This window comes from Stomoxys calcitrans, chromosome 2 (genome assembly GCF_963082655.1).
Source record: "Stomoxys calcitrans chromosome 2, idStoCalc2.1, whole genome shotgun sequence".
Taxonomy (NCBI): domain Eukaryota; kingdom Metazoa; phylum Arthropoda; class Insecta; order Diptera; family Muscidae; genus Stomoxys; species Stomoxys calcitrans.
The window spans coordinates 136,858,901-136,881,358 of NC_081553.1; the positions used below are offsets into that span (position 1 = coordinate 136,858,901).

The 22,458-nt window shown below is 37.2% G+C and overlaps 1 long non-coding RNA gene across 1 annotated transcript; it reads left to right on the forward strand.

Annotated features, from left to right (window-relative positions):
• The first annotated feature begins 8,606 nt into the window (after positions 1–8,606).
• Positions 8,607–9,195, forward strand: LOC106095094 (uncharacterized). The gene is made up of 4 exons (XR_001222688.1): positions 8,607–8,687; positions 8,757–8,851; positions 8,920–9,039; positions 9,119–9,195. It is a non-coding gene; the product is annotated as an uncharacterized LOC106095094 (long non-coding RNA).
• Positions 9,196–22,458: the final 13,263 nt, after the last annotated feature.

Below are 22,458 nucleotides of genomic sequence, written 5' to 3' on the forward strand. Positions count from 1 at the left end.
CCATTTACAATCCCAACCGACCAATACTAATAAGATATATTAGTGCAAAATTTCAAGCGTCTAGCTTTCGTTCTTCGAAAGTTAGCGTGCTTTCGACAGACGGACGGACAGACGTTCTGACATGGCTAGATCGACTTAAAATTTCATAACGATCAAGAATATATATACTTTATGAAGTCTTAGACGCATATTTCGAGAAGTTACAAACGATATATCAAAGTTAGTAAACCCCCCAAACTATGGTGGATGGGGCAAAAAATTTTTGAAATTTCCAATAAATTTTTTAATTGATCCAATTAAAAAAATGATTGGAATTTTCGAAATATCCAATTAATTTTGTAATTGGATCAATTAAAAATTTAATTGAAAATGTGCATCGTTATATTAAATTTTTGTGAAAAGCGCGTTGTGTCGTGCGCAACCTCGATTTCTATGGAACATGGTTCACATATGTAAACCTCCTGGATCGCGAATTTGAGGTTTATGTTTAGGTCCATGATCACTCCTAAGAAACAAAACCCCTCCGGGGGGTTTTCCTACAATGAAATGGAAAATATTGTTTTTCGAATTATAAAAGTAGGCTGAGGGAATTAAACCCAATAGAAAAACATTTATCTAGAGTATGTTTTAATTAGATCGACGCTAAAGATGTTATTTTGCCCTTAGTATGCATATTTCAGTCATTAATAAGATAAGAATTGCGTCTAGAAATATAAAAAGACAGTCAAAAAACTGTTTGTGGGGGTGTTTTATCTTCTATATATCTATCTATTTTATCGCGATAGCGGTCGAACGCGTAGAACTAGCGACTTGAAATTTTGCACTGATACTTTATATTGATGTAGGATGTTGGGGATTGCAAATGAGCCATATCGGCTCAGATTTGTATATAGCTCCCATATAAACCGATCTCCCGTTTTGACTTCTTGAGCCCCGGAAGCCTCAATTGGAGCTAAGTACGGTCCAAATCGGCCCATAACCTGATATAGCTCCCGTATATACTCCTATGACGTCCTGAGGCCCCGAAAGCCACACTTTTTGTCCGATTTGGCTAAAATTTTGCACATAGTGTTCCATTTTGACTTGAAATAACTGTGCCAAGTACGGTTTAAATCTGTGTATAACCTGATATAGATCCCATATAAGCCGATTTGACTTCTTGAGCCCTTACAAGCCGCGATTTTTTCCGATTTGGTTGATATCTTACATATAGTGTTCTGTTATGACTCTCAAAAACTGCGCCAAGTACGGTCCAATTCGGTCTATGACTAGATATAGCAGAATTCACGGTGATGGGTTCCCAAGATTCGGCCCGGCGGAATTAAGCCCCCTTTTACTGGTTCTTTCTATACCCTTCACCACTACATGGTGTTATAACTTAGTAAATTTCTTTGTAACACCCAAATGGAAGAGAGATAGACCCATTGATAAGTGTACCGATCGACTCAGAATCACTTTCTGATTCGATTTAGCTATGTCCGTCTGTCCATCTGTCTGTCTGTCCATGTTAATTTGTGTACAAACATCAAGTCCCAATTTTCATCCGATCGTCCTCAAATTTGGTACGGGCATGTTTTTCGGCCTAGAGACGAAGCATATCGAAATTGGAAAAAATTGGTTTAGATATAGCTCCCATATGTATGATCGTCCTATTTGTAGTAATAATACAATAAAATGGTCATTTGCTAACCGATTCTTTCGAAATTTGGCAGGAAGAATTTTGTAACTTTCAACATTACTGGTGAATTTCATAGAAATCGTTTCAAATTTAGATATAGCTCCATATGTATATGTCGCCCGATTTTCACTTCTATGGTCACAGCAAGCGAATTAATTAACCAATCTTTCCAAAACTTTGTACAACGCTTTTCTCGACGCTTTCCCTCCGCAATATCTTTTAAGATATAGATATAGTTCCCATATATATGTTCGTCCGATTTTGAGAAATATTGCAATAAAGTGCTCATTTGGTAACTGATTCTGTCAAAATTTGGTTAAAAGAATTTTCTTTTAATATTACTGGTGAATTTCATAGAAATCGATTTAGATTTATTTATTGCTGCCATATATGCATTTCGGTCGATTTTCACTTCTAGGGTCACTGCAAGCGCATTAGTGACCAATTATGCCAAATTGGTGCACAATTTGGTGCACAACTCTGTCCCCGATGCCTACCACAATATTTGAGAAGTTTCATCAAAATCGGTTCAGATTTAGATGAAGCTCCTCATATATATGTTCGTCCGATTTTGGCTAATTTGCAATAATGTTGTCATGTTTCAACTGGATTTATTACAGTTTGCTTTAAATTGGCGAACGAATCGAGTGAAAAAGAGGTAGTGTTCAGCGCTGATATTGTTTAATTGAATAATACAAAATTTTCAATCACATTTTATAACCAAAATTTTTTTCGATCCAGTTAATAAATGATTTAGTCAAATAATTTTTTAATTGATAATAACAAATGTTTCAATCACTATCGTAATTGAAAAGAAAGTTCAGATGCAATTAAAAAACAAGTAAAAGCGTGCTAAGTTCGGCCGGGCCGAATCTTATATACCCTCCACCATGGATCGCATTTGTCGAGTTCTTTTCCCGGCACTTCTTCTTAGGCAAAAAAAAGGATATAAGAAAAGATTTGCTCTGCTATTAGAGCGATATCAAGATATGGTCCGGTTTGGACCACAATTAAATTATATGTTGGAGACCTGTGTAAAATGTCAGCCAATTCGAATAAGAATTGCCCCCTCTGTGGGCTCAAGAGGTAAAATAGAGAGATAGATTTATATGGGAGCTGTATCGAACTATTGACTGATTCAGACCATAATAAACACGTATGTTAATGGTCATGAGAGAATCCGTCGTACAAAATTTCAGGCAAATCGGATAATAATTGCGACCTCTAGAGGCTCAAGGAGTCAAGATCCCAGATCGGTTTATATGGCAGCTATATCAGGTTATGAACCGATTTGAACCATATTTGGCACAGTTGTTGGATATCATAACAAAATACTACGTGCCAAAATTCATTCAAATGGGATAAGAATTGCGCCCTCTAGAGGCTCAAGAAGTCAAGACCCAAGATCGGTTTATATGGCAGCTATATCAGGTTATGAACCGATTTGAACCATACCTGGCACAGTTGTTGGATATCATACCAAAACACGTCGTGCAAAATTTCATTCCAATCGGATAAGAATTGCGCACTCTAGAGGCTCAAGAAGTCAAGACCCAAGATCGGTTTATATGGCAGCTATATCAAAACATGAACCGATATGGCCCATTTACAATACCAACCGACCTACACTAATAAGAAGTATTTGTGCAAAATTTCAAGCGGCTAGCTTTACTGCTTCGGAAGTTAGCGTGCTTTCGACAAGCAGACGGACGGACGGACGGACAGACGGACGGACATGGCTAGATCGACATAAAATTTCACGACGATCAAGAATATATATACTTTATGGGGTCTCTGACGAATATTTCGAGTAGTTACAATCAGAATGACGAAATTAGTATACCCCCCATCTTATGGTGGAGGGTATAATGATTGATTTAATTAATTTTTTAATTTAAAAATGATAAAATTTCAATCACGATCGTGATCAAAATAGTACCGTTTCAATTAAAAAAATGATTGAATCAATTATTTTTTAATTGAAAATTGAAAGCACGTTAATTTTCGAAGGAGTAAAGCTGGGTGTTTGAAATTTTGCATAATACCTCTTATTAGTGCAGTTCAGTAGGAATTGCAAATGGCCCAAATCGGTCCATGTTTTGGTATAGCTGCTATATAAACCGATATCGGATCTTGGCTTCTTGAGCCTCTAGTGGACACAATTCTTATCCAATTTGGTTGAAATTTTGCACCAGGCGTTCACTGTACGGTTTAAATCTGTGTATAACCTGATATAGATCCCATATAAGCCGATTTGACTTCTTGAGCCCTGACAAGCCGCGATTTTTTCCGATTTGGTTGATATCTTACATATAGTGTTCTGTTATGACTCTCAAAAACTGCGCCAATTCCAATTCGGTCTATGACTAGATATAGCAGAATTCACGGTGATGGGTTCCCAAGATTCGGCCCGGCGGAATTAAGCCCCCTTTTACTGGTTCTTTCTATACCCTTCACCATTACATGGTGTTATAACTTAGTAAATTTCTTTGTAACACCCAAATGGAAGAGAGATAGACCCATTGATAAGTGTACCGATCGACTCAGAATCACTTTCTGATTCGATTTAGCTATGTCCGTCTGTCCATCTGTCTGTCTGTCCATGTTAATTTGTGTACAAACATCAAGTCCCAATTTTCATCCGATCGTCCTCAAATTTGGTACGGGCATGTTTTTCGGCCTAGAGACGAAGCATATCGAAATTGGAAAAAATTGGTTTAGATATAGCTCCCATATGTATGTTCGTCCTATTTGTAGTAATAATACAATAAAATGGTCATTTGCTAACCGATTCTTTCAAAATTTGGCAGGAAGAATTTTGTAACTTTCAACATTACTGGTGAATTTCATATAAATTGTTTCAAATTTAGATATAGCTTCATATGTATATATCGCCCGATTTTCACTTCTATGGTCACAGCAAGCGAATTAATTAACCAATCTTTCCAAAACTTTGTACAACGCTTTTCTCGACGCTTTCCCTCCGCAATATCTTTTAAGATATAGATATAGTTCCCATATATATGTTCGTCCGATTTTGAGAAATATTGCAATAAAGTGCTCATTTGGTAACTGATTCTGTCAAAATTTGGTTAAAAGAATTTTCTTTTAATATTACTGGTGAATTTCATAGAAATCGATTTAGATTTATTTATTGCTGCCATATATGCATTTCGGTCGATTTTCACTTCTAGGGTCACTGCAAGCGCATTAGTGACCAATTATGCCAAATTGGTGCACAATTTGGTGCACAACTCTGTCCCCGATGCCTACCACAATATTTGAGAAGTTTCATCAAAATCGGTTCAGATTTAGATGTAGCTCCTCATATATATGTTCGTCCGATTTTGGCTAATTTGCAATAATGTTGTCATGTTTCAACTGGATTTATTACAGCTTGCTTTAAATTGGCGAACGAATCGAGTGAAAAAGAGGTAGTGTTCAGCGCTGATATTGTTTAATTGAATAATACAAAATTTTCAATCACATTTTATAACCAAAATTTTTTTCGATCCAGTTAATAAATGATTTAGTCAAATAATTTTTTAATTGATAATAACAAAAGTTTCAATCACTATCGTAATTGAAAAGAAAGTCCAGATGCAATTAAAAAATGATTGATTCAATTAATTTTTTAATTGAAAATGATAAAAATTTCAATCACGATCGTAATCTAAATAGTACCGTTTCAATTAAAAAAATGATTGAATCAATTAATTTTTTAATTGAAAATTGAAAGCACGTTAATTTTCGAAGGAGTAAAGCTGGGTGTTTGAAATTTTGCATAATACCTCTTATTAGTGCAGTTCAGTAGGAATTGCAAATGGCCCAAATCGGTCCATGTTTTGGTATAGCTGCTATATAAACCGATATCGGATATTGGCTTCTTGAGCCTCTAGTGGACACAATTCTTATCCAATTTGGTTGAAATTTTGCACCAGGCGTTTTATATTGACCGCTAATGACTCTGCCAAGTATGGTCCAAATCGTTTCCTAACCGGATATAGCTCCTATATAAAACGGTTTCGGCTTTTGAGGGCGCGATTATTATCCGATTTTGCTGAAATATTGCATGAAATGTTTTGGTTTGACCACCAACAACTATGCCAAGTATGGCTCAAATCAGTTCATAACCTGATATAGCCGCCATCTAAGACGATTTCGGCTCTTGACGTCTTGAGCCGCTAGAGGGCTAATTTATTATCCGGTTTGGCTGAAATATTGCATAAAGCGTTTTGTTTTAACTTCTAACAAATCGGATCATAACCTAATATAGCTCCCATATAATCCGATCACGGATCGTGACTTCGTGAGCCTCTAGAGGGCGCAATTATTATCCAATTTGTTGCATGAAGTGTTTTGGTTGTACCAATAAAAACTGCGCGAAGTAGGTTCCAAATAGCTCCAATATAAACCGATCTCCCTTTTATTATTCTTGAGCCTCTAGAGGAAGAAATTCTTATCCGATTTGGCTGAAATTTTGCACAACGACTTCTAATATGACCTTAACATATCCGGTCCCAAACCTTATATGGCTTCCATATAACCAGATGTCCCAATTTTATTTCCTGAGCAACTACAGGGCGCAATTTTTATCCGACTTGGCTCAAATTTTGCACAATCAATTCCACTTTGGTCTCCAACAGCTAAACCAAATATGACCCCAATCATAACGTGGTATGGTTTTAGCATAGCTATTATTATCCATTATCCTTTGTTTGCCTATAAAGAGATATCGGGAAAAAAAACTTGACAAATGCGATCCATTGTGGAGGGTTTATAAGATTCGGTCCGGCGGAACTTAGCACGCTTTTACCTGTTTTAATTAATATAAACTTATTTTCGTTTAGCTCAACTACACAATAAATTGTTTATATTCCGCTGTGAAATGTTCACTCTAAAAGTGAACTGAAATGAAGAAAAATTCCCAAGAACATACAACCGTTATAAGTTATTGCATTTTACTCACAAAGAGCAAGGAAAATTTTACGATTTCGGCAATTAAGAAGCTGTCAAGTTTGAATTAGGGAAAAATTGGGACAAAATTTATGATTTGTACCTAACGGCCACCGTAGAGCAGAGGTTAACATGTCCGCCTATGACGTTGAACGCCCAGGTTCGAATCCTGGCTAGAACATCAGAAACAATTTTTAGTAGTGGTTATCCCCTTCTAATGCTGGCGACATGTGTGAGATACAATGGACAAATTTACAATACATGGCGTTTTGATGTGGAAATTTTTTAGAATGGAAATGTGTATCAATTGGAATTGCAAATGAGCCAAATCCGAATCGATCTTCCTATTTGACATCCTTAGCCCCTGGAACACTGACTTTTGTTAGGACTTTCAATTCATAAAACCCGATCTCTAGATTTGACTTGGTGAGAAACTTCATTGAGCTTGAATGGGCCTTTAATTTCAGCTTAAAATATATATTAGTACAAAGAGGTATTTATATAAGATTCGACCAAGCTAAACATAATCAGATTTTACTTTAGTGAAATATTTGTTTTAACAAGGAGATTTTGGTATATTTGTTTAAGTTGAAATCAATTTTGGTGCAGGGAAATGGTTTAAATACGCCATCCGCCCTAACGATCTGCAAATCTATCAACTATTTCTGAAGCGAAGAAGTCTAGGCCGAGTATACAAATTGAAATAGGAATCTAAATTAGTATTATTAAACCGGTTAGACGATCGTTTAGAACCGACTTATGCGATCGACTTGGCGATTTTTGCCACGTAGTCATAAAGAAGTATGGTGGCTATGGCATTAAGCGCATAATTAAAGAACAAGGGAAACGGGACCTTTTATGCGATAAAACCGACCCTATTAATTGATTTTTAGAACATATGTATGGGAATTATTTTATTCTTATGAGAAAGCAAAAAACAAGTTTTAAATTTTTTTTTTCGTTGGGTCGTAGCCCCCACTCCCAGGGAGAAAGGTCTAGCTACGCCAATGCTATCATTTAACTTCAGTTTAATAATATTAGTTTTTTTTTTGTTTTAATTGCCGTAAAATGCATTAGAAATGAGTAATTATTTATTTTATATCGTCATCTTTCTTCCCTTTATGAAATTGCAGCAGAGACCACAAAGTGTACAGGAGTTTGGAATAACCCGAAAATTTCTGAAATATATCTATAATTAAATCGAATAGCTAATTTTGAAGATTTATTCATACTAAGCGCTGAAAGAGATGACAAAACAAAATAATTAAAGAGGTTTTCAAATCACGCATTGATGAAACTGAACAATGCAGCAATAGTGGCACTGAGCAACCATAATCCCCTCTTGGTAACACAACGTAGCCAATGATGAAGACTTTTATCCATTAAACATTGAAATGGTCAAACAGACAAAGCGAAAGATCGAAAAGGGAAAGACAGAATTTGCAACAGGTTGAAAATCGGAAATCCCTCTCACAGTTCTTTATAATCGTCGTTCTTCATTAATAAAAAAAAACTAGCTTAAATTTACAATCTCAACAGAGACATAAAGTGGAGCGAAGTGCATCATAAACAATTTAAAGAGGAGACTATGGAAGAATTAAAGGGAAAAACTATACATAGAAGGTTCAGCAGCCATCATCATCGTAAATCTGCCATAAAACAACAAGATTCGAGAGCAAACATTGTCTTGCAGATGGAATGGAGAGGATCGGCCTTACACTCATGTAAAACGATGCAGAGGACACTAAACCTTCAATAAATGACCCCGAGACACATGGAGAAACAGCAACAACAACAAGAATTGCAGCATTTATATCGTCAGCATCATCAACAGTCATCAACCATCAAGAATCAACATTAACACGACATCGACAAAGGTCGCCATCCATGTATATTACCACCACCACCAGGCATCCGCATCATTGGACACTGGTGTTCACTCATCGTGTGCCAGTCCCCATTATGCCAACATGCCGAAACTGAAAGATGCAACATAAGACCTGCCTAGTACCCCAGCTATGCATGGCCATTCGTGTCCTTGAGCATTGTCATGGTCGTAAATATAGTTCCCTTTCCTTTGTTGTCATCTATTCTTGTGATTTACCTATTCCAGCGGGGACAGTGCGGGCTTTTTAATAGCTCAGAGATCGCTAAAAACACCGAGAAAAAAGGAATCGTTGATCTCATGTTCTGTCTGCCACATGGATGGGTATGCGTGTGAGTAGCATTGGTTGTTTCTTGCATTGGATTCCCGGCAGTCCTGCAACGTTTATTTTCCATTTCAGTCCATTCGTTAGGTTTTTATAATTTTGATTGGCCCTCTTCCCGTTCGATTATGGGGAAGAATGGGGAAGAGAAACACGCAACTGCCAATATGGGCTCCAGTAAAGATGTCTACAACAGTGGTGAGTTTAAAGACATGTTTTCTTGTAACTCTTCCTAAAATTCCAGAAAGGTTAATAACGAAATCGTATCTTGGATTAGCTGCATTCATGTTCGACTCCTTAATATTGTGTTGGAGCATTGATAATCAATACTATGTAATGAAATTTTGACTGGACGAGAATGAGAATGTATGTATATACTCGCATGACAAGTAAGGAAAGGCAAAAGTCATTAAAAATTTGTGTTTCAAAATTGCTTATTGAAATTTTGTGTGTTCAAAAATATTTTTTTTGCAATAAAAACCAAAATTGCGAGTGCGTCGGGCCTGAGCCAAATAATGTCTTCAGATAGTATTTCATTGAAATTTTGACTTAAGATAAATTTCAATGTCTTTGAAATAAATCTAATTTAAACTTTATCTCGGATATATGCGCTGAAAAAGGCAATAGAAGTGGAAATCGGTGGGAGTTACGTATATTGAAATCTGAACCGATTGCAACCAAAATCCGGACATATTGTGGCAGTCGTAAAAGAAAGCGTTGTTTAAAGTTTTGGGAATATCGGTTGATAAATGCCATTGTGAAGGCTTTAGGAGTTGAACAGCCAAGACATATATATTGGAGCTATATCTAAATCTGAACCGATTTCCACGAAATTCTCCACTACATTAGCTGGAAATAGCAAACGCTGTCTGCTTAATATTAGTAGTAAATTGTCCTCCTATTATAGCAGTAGTTATGCTATTATAGCAGTAGTTCTTCAATTCTTCAGAGCACCAGGCCTACTGCTGAAAAGACTGTTATTTGCTGAAACCAAATTCGACCGGGTTCTAATGACAAACTTTGGCCCAGCCTACCTTGAAATAATTTTATAAAGCCAACATTTCAATACAATTTTTGTGCCGCTCAATACATTTTGAGACTCTACTACACGTTTGTTTTGTTTTTCTGTCCCAACTAGAAACAAAAACAAACGGAAAAATCACAAAATAAAATTTTTTCTATATAAAGATAAAACTTGAAAGCCATTTTTTTCTAAAGGCAAAATTTCCCTAAATTATTGTCCAATGCTCAGGCCCTGGCATCCTCAAAATTATTTTTTCCAAAATTTCAATAAAGTCTTCTCAAACAAAAATATTTTCCTAAAATTTTTTCTATTGACAATTTTCAATAAATATTTTCAGGGACAAAATGTTAATCCATTACGCTAGATCTTCGATTCCCTTGTCCAATTTGGGTTCAAATCCTATATATTCATAATTTAGAGCATTTATATTGTCGTAGCCATTTTTTAAGTTATTGCAACAAAAAAAAAAGTTTTTAATCCACTAAATGTGGATGTCATTACATTGAAATCGCCATAAATTTATTTTTTTAATATAGAAACCATCAAAGGAAAATATGTTAAAATAATATTAGTCGGCAGACTTTTTTCTTTGAGAGCATAGCTATAGACTGATCTGAACTATATAGAGCACAGATGTCGAAAATCCTTAGATTAGTCACTGTGCCAAAGTTCAGCGAAATCGCTCAATACCTTAGATCGGGAGATCGGTCTATATGGCAGTTATGTAGCAATATTGACTGATTGGGGCCATATTAAACACGGATGTTGAAGGATCTTACACAGCTTATTGTTTAAAATTTCAGCAAAATCGGGTAAAACAAACCTCTTTTTTGGCCTAAGGCCTTAAATCGGGAGATCGGTATAAATGGCCGCTATGCACTGAAAGAAAAACCAGTTGTCATATTAACGAAAGCCACCGTAGCGCAGAGGTTAGCATGTTCGCCTATGACTCTGAACGCCTGGGTTCGAATCCTGACGAGACCATCAGAAAAATGTTCAGCGTTCGGACTCGACCATAAAAAGGAGGCCCCTTATTATTGAGCTTAAACTTCAATCGGACTGCCCTCATTAATATGTTAAAAGTTTGCCCTTATTCCTTAGTGGAATGTTTATGGGCAAAATTTGCAATTTGTTTATTAATGAACAGCGTTCGTTGACATGCGTTCAATAATACAACGAAAATGTTCATTAATATAATAAATTCAATCGTTGACGTAGTTAATCTGAATTTAGTCAATCGTTGTATTTACTTATACCTATTCTTTAGTATAACCAAATTTTTATTTTCCATATTTAAAAAAAAAACCTGAGAAACCCCTAACTATTGTCATGAAACACCCTATAAAGATTTTTAACTATTGGGCAGATTTGACCACGGAAGGTTTGAAAATATCATACAAAAATTGATCGTGTTTGTAACGAAAAATCGTTCTGTTAACGACTCAAAATCGTTCATATAATGAACATTAAAATTAATATACCCGTTGGTTACCGCAGTTGTTGTTGGTTCATACGACGCCTATATTCTCCATTAATTCAAACTGGACAAACATTTTTCTCTCAAACACGCCTGTATTAACGAACAACGTTCTTTGCATTACATTCATTATTACAACAAAAGTTTATGTTTAAACGAAGAAAATTTTCGTTAATATAATGAACTAGCTGGTCAGGGCCCATTCCACTGCGCCTTTTTTCACTCTCTTATTTTATCTGAGTCCTATACTGACACTGGCAGGAAATAAGTCCTGTTTTGGGGTGCTGGTACGGCTTTTCAGATATTTCGCCCCAATGTGGATATCATTTTCGCGCTTTACTCCCAAATAACCTTCATTTGAGCCTTATATTGATGTTGTTGTTAAATATATCGGGTATGGGGGTATTTTTGGGGTGAAGAGGACTCCCATATATCAAATTCGTGATCTAGTCTCAAATACCTATCATTTGAGCCACATATTGACATTATTGGTTTATATTCGCATTTGGCGGGTTTTGCAGGTGGCGCGGCCCACCTGATTTCCCACCTTAAATAAGGATACCAAACTTCTCTTTTTGAGTTATTATAAACAAACAAAATTTTGCTTAAATCGCCCCACTCATCTCCGTGATCTGACATTTTTGAAAATGGGGTAAAGGGAAGGTGCGCCCATTAATGATTGGATGTTAGATCTACTTCATTCTCTTGGTTTTGGTGGTGGATTAGAGTTGCCAAACCCTTTGTCCCAAAAGTGGATATCAGATTCAAAAACCACATTTAAGCTACATATTGTTAAAGCCGGTATTTATGTATGGTTTAGGGGAAGACGTCCCTGAAACACTTGGCCATAAAACAGATATCAGATTTGAGCCCCTTTTCGCTATAATCCACAAATATGTCCAGTTTGAGGGGTATGTAGGTTGGGGCGGCACCCACGCACTTAGCTCTGAAAAATATCAGCATCGTGCTCTACTCACAAAATTTCTTTTCTTTTGAGCCCCAATTGCCATTGGTTTTGGGGGGAGTTTATGGAGTGAGACGATCACCAAACACTTGGCCTCAAAATTGGATATCAAATTCGTTTTCTACTGTCAAATACCTATCATTTGTTTACCTTATTGCTATAGTAGGCAAACACGGCCGGTTTGAAGGGAGTTTAGGGGGCGGATACTGAAATAATATCAGCATCGTGCTAGAGCACGATTTTGTTTGGCCCTGTAATGTCAAGCATTTTGAAGGTGGCTATCAAGATATTCAGGGCAACGGGTTTCGTACAGATACACAATAATTATAATTTTGTTGTTGTTTTGGTTATCTATATTTAAAATCATATATCAAAGATCCGTAGGTCCTCCTGTGTCTATCCCAATTTGGGGGTAAAAAGTGAACTCTACTACCAAACACCTTTTATTGCTGTCCTATTCTATTTTGATCAGCCTTCATATATTATTTTAAATTAATTTTTTTTGGGTAGTATCGGGGAAGGTTGTTTGCCATCAGACACATCCTTTCATTTGAATACAATATATGTATTCTCGGTCGTCCTACATGACATATGGTGTTGTTTTTAATCGCCCCGACACTAAGACCCGAAAGACAATTTATTTGAGCCCTTTATTGTCGCAATATACATATCCTGCTGAACGGCAGGACGGCCGGACGTTACCCAGATTCTTTAATTCTTATATCAACATTAGATTCGAACTCTGTTGACATAGACTTTTCTTTGAATTCATTATCCCCCCTTAATATTATCCCGCTCGAACTTCACGTCCTACTGAAGTGTATTTAGTGAGAGCGCCGGCCCAGACTTTATACCAAATATGTATACCAGATTTGTAGTTAACTCCCAAAGACCTTTTAGACACCAAGGAAAAAAAATTTATGTCAGATTTATACTCTACTTTTAATTATATTTCATTTGATACTCATATTGCCCAAAGCGGTGAAAGAGTCCTTCGGGGATTTTTTCGGCGAAATTTGTACATCAAGTTCGTACTCTACTCTTAAATACCGTTCATTTGATACCCATATTGTCCCAATCGGTAAACATGCCCGTGAGGGGGGGTTTTGGGGAGGGGGGGGGGGGGGGGGTGGGGAGGCCCGTAAGACATCAACGGATACATTTTTATGTCAGATTTGTACTCTCCTTTTAAATATCTTTAATTTGATACCCATATTGCCCAAAGTGGTGAAAGAGTCCTGTTGGGGTGAGGGACCCCCACGAACACTTTGGGCTTTGTATATCAAGTTCGTACTCTACTCTTAAATAAATTCATTTGATACCTAAATGGTTCCAATCGGTAAAAATGTCCGCTCGGATGGGTTTTGTGATGAGGCGTCCCTCCAGGTTAATTGACACAAAAATTTTATGCCAATTTCGTGTTCTTGGGGTACCATAAGGTACAAAACTTCGCGTAAATCGGTGCACGTATCTCCGAGATCTGGCGTTTTTGAAAATTGGGGTATGGGGGATGGTCCGCCCCACCTTCAGACATGAAAAAATGTGATACTCTATTTTCACCAGGGGTTCCAAATTCTAGCATCCGTGAAAATTTTATGAAAATCGGTTCAGCCGTTCTTGAGTCTATACGGAACAGACAAACAAACAAAGCACAACAATTTCATTTTTATATAATAGAAGATTCAATCGTTGACGTTGTTTTTCTGAATTTCGTCTATCGTTGTACCTATTATGGTTTTTATTGCAAAATGTTTTGTTTGGGCTTAAAATAGGCAAATTGAGATCAGTTTATGAGTCATATGAGTCTTAAAACTTTGCGTTCACTTTTTAGACATGTTAGAAAATAATTCATATAATGCATGTTTGTCTAAAGAAATTTTTATCACTGACTTATTTGATTAGATTGAGATTTTTGCAGACGAATTTTTGTGTACTTATAAGTTTGCCCCTTTTTCATTGTCTTAATATTTAAATAGATAAAAAATGGTAAATGGAAATTAATAAAAAGAATAAGAGTAGGCTGCAAGTACACATCTGAATTTGAACAGGGCTCACAAGCGTAATAGCAAACAATTAAAATCTTACATCCCTTCTTCAAATCCAACTTATCCACAATGCCAAAAGTAACAAACAAACACAATTTTGCCGAACTTATTTGTTCTCTGCACTGAGATCAGCCATCGGCTGATGTTGCCAGTGTTGTTTTGTGTATAGGCAGGGATACCTCCACCACATGCGACGTGCTCTTCGTTTGGGTTAGTCTGCTTGTGCTTTCTTTTTTGGTCTTAAAATCTTATTTAGGCTCCATTGCAGGATATTTTCCGGCTATAGACCATTTCGCTCAATGCTTTCTATTCATTTTTTTTATCCAAGAACAGAATTAGAAGAAATTGGATATAATGATTATCACTATTTCTCAGTTCATTGACATGGTCTGATAAGCATTCAAACTTGAAAGACGAATTATTCGCAGAAATTTTATTTGAAACTTCTAAATTGTGTTTTCAGATTTTTTAAAATTTTCGTTAATTAACAATTTCGTTCATTAATACAACAATTCTGTGTAAGTAATACAACTTATAATATTTCGTAAATAGAATGAAAACCAATTTTTTCAACAATTTTTATCTTTAATACAATGATCAGTCGTCACTAATGCATCGAATGTGTTTCGAAAATATAACGACTGAACTCGTCATATTTACAACTGATCCTGGCTGTGAATATAACCTAACAGATTTTATTGTATTAATGAAATTTCACGTTGGTTCACGTTGGTATTAACGTCAGATTTCATTAATACAACGATCAAAATCGTTCATTGGACGAACATTTTTTTTCAGTGTATATCCGAATACAGACCGATCTGAACCATATAGAGCATGGATGTCGAAAAGCCTAACGCCTGGTACTATGTTCGTTTTTCACCATTTTTTTCACGATTACTTTTTTAAAACACTACACAATAAACAATGATAAAAGAACTATGTTATTAAAATTTTACCATAAGTAATGAGGTAATGTCTTACTAAATGAAATCAACATGTTTTTTTGCTTTAAAATCCAAAAAATTAAAAAAAAAAGTAATCGGCAAAAAATATCGCGAAAAAAGAACATAGTACCAGCCTTAATATAGGTTCTTGTGCCAAACTTCAGAAAAAACGAGGCCCACTGATATTGATACTTTTCGAGTGAATTTTCTACTAGCAATAAAAGGCGAATATACACCTATTTTCTCGGTAAGTATTAAACTGAAAATAATAATATTTTGCATCTTGAAAATAGCGTGGACCTGGATAAATGTAAATCAAATTGATACTGTGAGAAGCAGCGAATCTATGGAACTTCTTAATATGAAAATAATTTATTTTATATTTTTAAGCACAGGCTTTACAATATGTTTGTTAAGATTTAGAATTTCCTTCTAAATGAAATCAGCAAGTTTTTTTTTTCAAAATGTATTATCTAGAAAAAGTAATCACGAAAACATGTCTCGAAAAACGAACATAGTACCAGCCATTAGTTAATATTGACCCAAGTGCCACAGTTTTTTTTTAAGGGTGTGTACTCCCCTAACGGACTGTGTTTCGAAAATGTAACGATTGAACTCATCATATTTACAACTGACCCTGGTTGTAAATACAACGTAACAAATTTTATTGTATTAATGAAATTTTACGTTGGTTCAATATTTATGTCAGATTACATTAATACAACGGTCAAAATCGTTCATAGTACTCACACGCGCTTCTCGCATAATCTTCTCCAGCAGGATATTAAAGGGATCACACGATAGGCTGTCTCCTTGCGTGATACCTCGTTTGGTATTGAAAGGTTCAGGGCGGTTCTATCCTATTCTAACTGACGTGCGTGTACCAGCAAGCGTCATCCTGCAAAGTCGTATCTGTTTTGCAGGAACACCAAACTCAGATATGGCTTGAAATAGCTTTGAACGTACAGAACTGTCGAAGGCGGAGTAGTCAATGAAAAGATGGCTAAACTCGAGAGTATCTTGTATGCGATAGAAAAGAGACTTATTCCTCTATAGTTGGCAAGACGGTATGTCTTGTCCCCTTTCTTGTGTAAGGTACTTAGTATGCTGAGGTTCCAATCATCGGGAATGCATTCTTCTAGCCAGATGGCGCTGACGAGCTGATGAATACGTCTTATCAGCATGTCGCCTCCGGTTTTAAATAGTTCAGCATGCAATCCATCCATCGGCTCCTGCTGCCTTAGTGTTTTTCAGCTCTATTACTGCTACGTGGACATCACTATCAGGTTCTGTGGTATACTCATGGTAGCTATCATAGGATACCAACAGCTGGGAAATGTTTTCTTTCTATATCCTCAGCACACTATCTGCATCTGTCACCATATTTCCTTCGTTGTCTCAGCAAGAGGATGTGACTGAACCAAAGCCATGGGTTTGACGTTCAATTCTTGGAAGAATTTTTGGACTTCTTTCTGGTTTCTGAACATCTTGATTCGCTCACACTCATCTTACGGAAGAGAAGTTTTTCTCTCATCTTTTCTCCCGATACCTCTACTTCGCCTGGCGCCTTGCTACTGACTGTAAGGTTGCCATGTACTCCGCATTCTTGACTTGGGTTCCTTAGGGAAGGCTTTTGGTACCCAGGTACGAAAATTGCGGAGCTTTCCATGAAATCGGTTTTCCATTGCTCAGCTATACTGTCGGAACAAGGAGTGCTTTCTTCAAACAATTGGGTCAGCCGAGTGGAGTATGCCTTTGCAACCTGTTGTGTTGGCAGTTTTCCGATGTTCTGCTTCCGTGTAGTGTCAGATCGTACATTTCTCGCCACACTAAGACGAGTGCGAACCTTTCCTTCAAAAAGTTAATTATCCAAATCGATGTTCCCTTCGATTTTGGAATCGGATGCTGCTAGCTACCAGTTTCTTTGCCGTGGCGAAGTCTATTAGTCTCAATCTATTAACGGAAGTTTCTTCGTGTAGGCTAAAATATATTTTCCATGAATGACTCACCATTACAAATTTTATCGAAAACTGGTGTAAATCGATAACCGTTTTTTATCTGCTTGCTTGTGCAATTTGAAGTAAAAGAAATGGCCAAAGTGACGCGTGCATGACATGCAATGTCCATTCAATGAGCGCTTTTTGTTAATCTTATATATAAAAATCAATTTGTGTTTGTTTGTAGATTGGTTTGTTTGTTTCTTTGTTTGTTTGTATGTTTGTGTGTTCCTTATAGACTTAGAAACGGATGAACCGATTTTCTTGAAAACTTTCATAGATGCTCTCTAAAAATAAAAATTTGGTATCCAAATTTCGGACGGGGTACCTAGGGGGCCCGCCCCACCCTAAAACCTACCAAACATATATTTAGATCAATCACGACAATATGGGACTCAAATGAAAGCTATTTAGGATAAGAAAACGTATCTGATATCTGTTTGTCGAACCAAGTGCTAGGGGGACCACCCTAACCCCAAAAACACCCCTAATTCGGACATATTTACCGACAATGGCAATATGGGACTCAAATGAAAGGTATTTGCGAGTAGAATACGAATCTGATATCCAAATGTGGGACCACGTTTCTGGGGGTGTACCCCTTCCCCAAAACACCCCCCAAACAGGACTTATTTACTGACCATGGGAATATGGGGCTGAAATAAAGGGTATTTGAGTGTAGAATACGAATCTGATATCCAAATATGGGACCAAGTGTTTGGGGGCCGCCTCACCCCAAAAACATCCCCCAAAGGGGACAAATTTACGACCATAGCAATATGGAGCTCAAATGAAAGGTCTTTGGGAGTAAAGCACGAATCTGATATCAATATTCGGGAAAAGTGCCAATGGGGCCACCCCACCCCCACAACACCACCCAAATATAGACTCGCAATATGAGGCTCAAATAAGAGGGTTTTTAGAGTGGAACACGAATCCGATATACATTTTCAAGGTCAACTCACTGAGTGGCCGCCCATCCCCCAAAACACCCCCAAGCCGGTCATGTTTGTCGACTATGGAAATATGGGGCTCAAATTAAAGGTATGTGGGAGTAGACCACGTATCTGATATCAACATTAGGAGCCAACTGTCTAGCGGACGTCCCACCACCATAACAACCTCCAAATAGGACATATTTGCTCACCAAGACAATTTGGGTCTTAAAGAGAGTGGTACTAAATATTTATAGTTTTTAGGGCCAATACCCCAAACCGGACATATTTGCTGACTTTTGCAATAAGGAGTTTAAATGAATAGAATAGAGCACGTTGCTGATATATTTTCCGGGTTTAGTGTTTTGGGAACCACCCCAATCCCCAAAACACCCCTAAATCGGGCATATTTAGCGACCATTTCATTGTGGAGCTTAAATGAAAGGAATTGGGGGGTAGAGAAAGAATTGATACCCATTTTATGGGGGTCTACCCCTTTCCTAAAATACCCCACAAAAAGCAATTTTTTAGTGATCATCGCAATATGGGGCTCAAATAAAGGTATTTGGGATTAGAATACGAATTTGATATCCAAATGTAGGACCATGTACTTAGGGCATCACCCCTTTCCCAAAACACCCCCAAAGGAAAAAAAAAATTCCAAACAGGAGTTATTTACTGACCATGGGAATATGGGGCTTAAATGAAAGGTATTTGAATGTAGAATACGAACCTGATATCCAAATATGGGACCAAGTGTTTGGGGAGCCGCCTCTCACCAAAAACATCCCCCAATGGGGACAAATTTACGACCATAGCAATATGGGGCTCAAATTAAAGGTCTTTGGGAGTAAAACACAAATTTGATATCAATATTCGGGAAAAGTGTCTATGGGGCCACCCCACACCCACAACACCACCCAAATAGTAAGTATTTTCTGACTATTGCAATATGAGGCTTAAATAAGAGGGTTTTTAAAGTGTAACACGAATCCGATATATATTTTCAGGCCAACGAACTGAGTGGCCGCCCATCCCCCAAAACACCCCCCAAGCCGGTCATGTTTGCCGACTATGGAAATATGGGGCTCAAATAGACCGCGTATCTGATTTCAACATTAGGGACCAACTGTCTAGCGGACGTCCAACCACCATAACAACCCCCAAATAGGACGTATTTGCAATTTGGGTCTTAAAGAGAGAAGTACTAAATATTCATAGTTTTTAGGGCCAATACCCCAAACCGGACATATTTGCTGAATTTTGCAATAAGGAGTTTAAATGAGATTAGAAAACGAATTTGATATCCAATTTTGAGGGTAATGGCAATATGGGGTTCAAGTAAATGATATACAGGTATATGAGAATAGAGCACGTTGGTGATATATTTTCCGGGCTTAGTGTTTGGGGGCCAACCCAATCCCCAAAAGACCCCTAAATGGGGCATATTTACCGACCATGTCAATGTGGAGCTTAAATGATATGTATTGGGGGGTAGAGCAAGAATTGATACCCACTTATCGCACCAATTTTCTGGGGGTCTACCCCTTTCCCAAAATACTCCACAAACGACCATAGCAATATGGGGCTCAAATAAAGGTATTTGGGAGTAGAATACGAATTTAATATCCAAATGTAGGGCCATGTATTTAGGGCATCAACCCTTCCCCAAAACACCACCCAAAAGGTAAAAAATTGTCGACCATGCCAATATGTGTCTCAAATGAAAGGTATTTGAGATTAGAAAACGAATTTGATAGCCCATTTTGGGGCTATTAAATGAAAGACGAGCACGATGCTGATATATTTTCAGGGCCAAGTGTCTGGGGGACCACCTCACCCCCGAAAAGACCCCTATATCAGACATCATGAGACTATCGGGCCGATATAAAGTATTTTAGGAATGGAGTACACCTTACATTCAAACTTAAATTCGTAGACCAATAAAGATCAGAAGAAACACATTTGACGGGGAGCATGCAATCAATAGGGTTGCATGTTGTTAATTCCAATACTGCCACACACTATACAATGACAACAGAGACTCTTATTGACTTGTTCTTCGTAAGTTCCAAGACTGATGTTAAGTTATATGATCAATTATCGGCACCCCTATTTTCAAAACATGATTTATGTTTTTTGACTTATGGCGTTGCAATGGAATATACAAGTATAACGTATACGTACAGAGACTATAGAAACATTGATTATAACTCACTACTTTGTGAAATTGGCACCGTTGAGTGGCAGAAACTTTATGGCATGTCTTGCGTAGATGAACAGATTGCATTTCTTCAACATAATGTGAGTCAGATTTTCGACAAATGTGTTCCGATGAAGACCCGAACTGTTTTTTCGAATGGGAATCAGTGGTTTGATAATGATATTAAAGTATTGATACGTAAAAGAGATTGTGCGTACTCTCGATGGAAGCGTTTTAGAACACCTGAACTCTTTAATGATTACAAGCGTGCGAGGAATCAGACCACTTCTTGTATAAAGACGAAGAAAATAGCTTATTTTAGTCGTAAATTTCAAGAGGCATTGAACACGAAAGATACTTGGAGACATATAAAGTCAATTGGAATAGGAAGTGATAATGCATCAATTGATAGACATGTTGATTTAGATGAGATTAATAGGAGTTTCTTGAACATATCTTTTCCTGAGCCAAACGTACATTTCTACGACTGTGAATTTAGTAACGTAAACCATAGTAGTAACAACACCTCACCAGACCTACGTTTTGATCTTGAGCGTTTTGAACAAAGCGATATCGTTAGCGCTGTAGAATCAATTAAGTCTAATGCCATTGGTTCTGATGGTATTGACCCAAGATTTTTTAGGATAATTCTACCCTTTATTCTTCCGTATATGTGCCATCTTTTTAACAATATTATTTTAAGGAGTTGCTATCCACAGTCTTGGAAACGGGCAAGGATAGTCCCAATACCAAAGAATAACCAGGAATTTAGGCCAATAGCAATACTTCCATTCGTCTCTAAGATATTTGAGACTCTAGTCAACCGGAAAATATCTGAATATATTGCGAATAATTCGCTGCTAACAGATTTTCAATCTGGTTTCCGGCCAAAGCACAGTTGCACTACTGCACTGTTGAAAGTAGTTGAAGATGTAAGGAGTGATATTGACAGCGATAAAGTTGCCTTTCTTGTTCTTTTAGATCATTCGAAAGCTTTTGATTCCGTTGATCCCAATATACTTTGCCTTAAACTGAAACATTTATTTAAATTTTCTGAAAGAACAAGGGATCTTATATATTCCTATCTTACGAATAGAAGCCAATCGGTATGTGTTGATAGCCGCTGTTCTAGTTATCTCCCAGTCTCAAGAGGTGTTCCACAGGGGTCTGTGTTGGGCCCACTCCTTTTTTCCTTATATAGCAATGACCTTCCTGGACAGTTGCGCAACTGTGGTATTCATATGTATGCCGACGACGTACAGCTGTATATGAGCTCCTCGCCGGGGAGGTTGATCGATGGCGTACTTCGACTAAATAATGACTTGGATAGGATAAACACATGGGCAAACGCCAACGGACTTCTTTTAAATCCAATAAAGTCAAAGTGCCTTGTAATTGGTAGGAATCGGGTGACAATGCCGCCCAATCTTGATGTGGCAATTGCTGGAGCCCCAATTGAGATTGTTTCATCTGCAAGAAACCTTGGTTTGGAGTTTGATGATAGACTTTCATGGAAGAATCATGTCAGAATGACAGTGGGCAGGACCTACGGCGTTTTACGAAACTTATATATGAGTCGACAGTATACCCCTTTGTCAATAAGAATGCTTTTGGCTAGGACATTTATTCTGCCGAAACTATTATACTCTTGCGAGGTTTGTTACGGTAGTGATGTAACTCATAGGAATAAATTGCACGTGGCCTTTAACGATGTCGTTAGATACATTTTTGGTTTGCGTAGAAGAGACCGGGTATCTGACTTTGCCAGACAAGTATATGGTGTCTCTTTTAACTCGTTTCTTAAGATACGCTTGTTGCAAATGATCCACAAGATAATTTATACCAATGAACCGTCATATCTGGCTTCTGTTTTGCGTTTTGCTTACTCTACAAGAGGTAAACAAGTAATACAAATACGTCATCAATATCGTGTATCTGAACAACAGTTCTTTGTTAATGCTATACGTCTCTGGAATAATCTTCCCAATAGTATTCAAATTATAAGTAATGAACGACAGTTCAAAT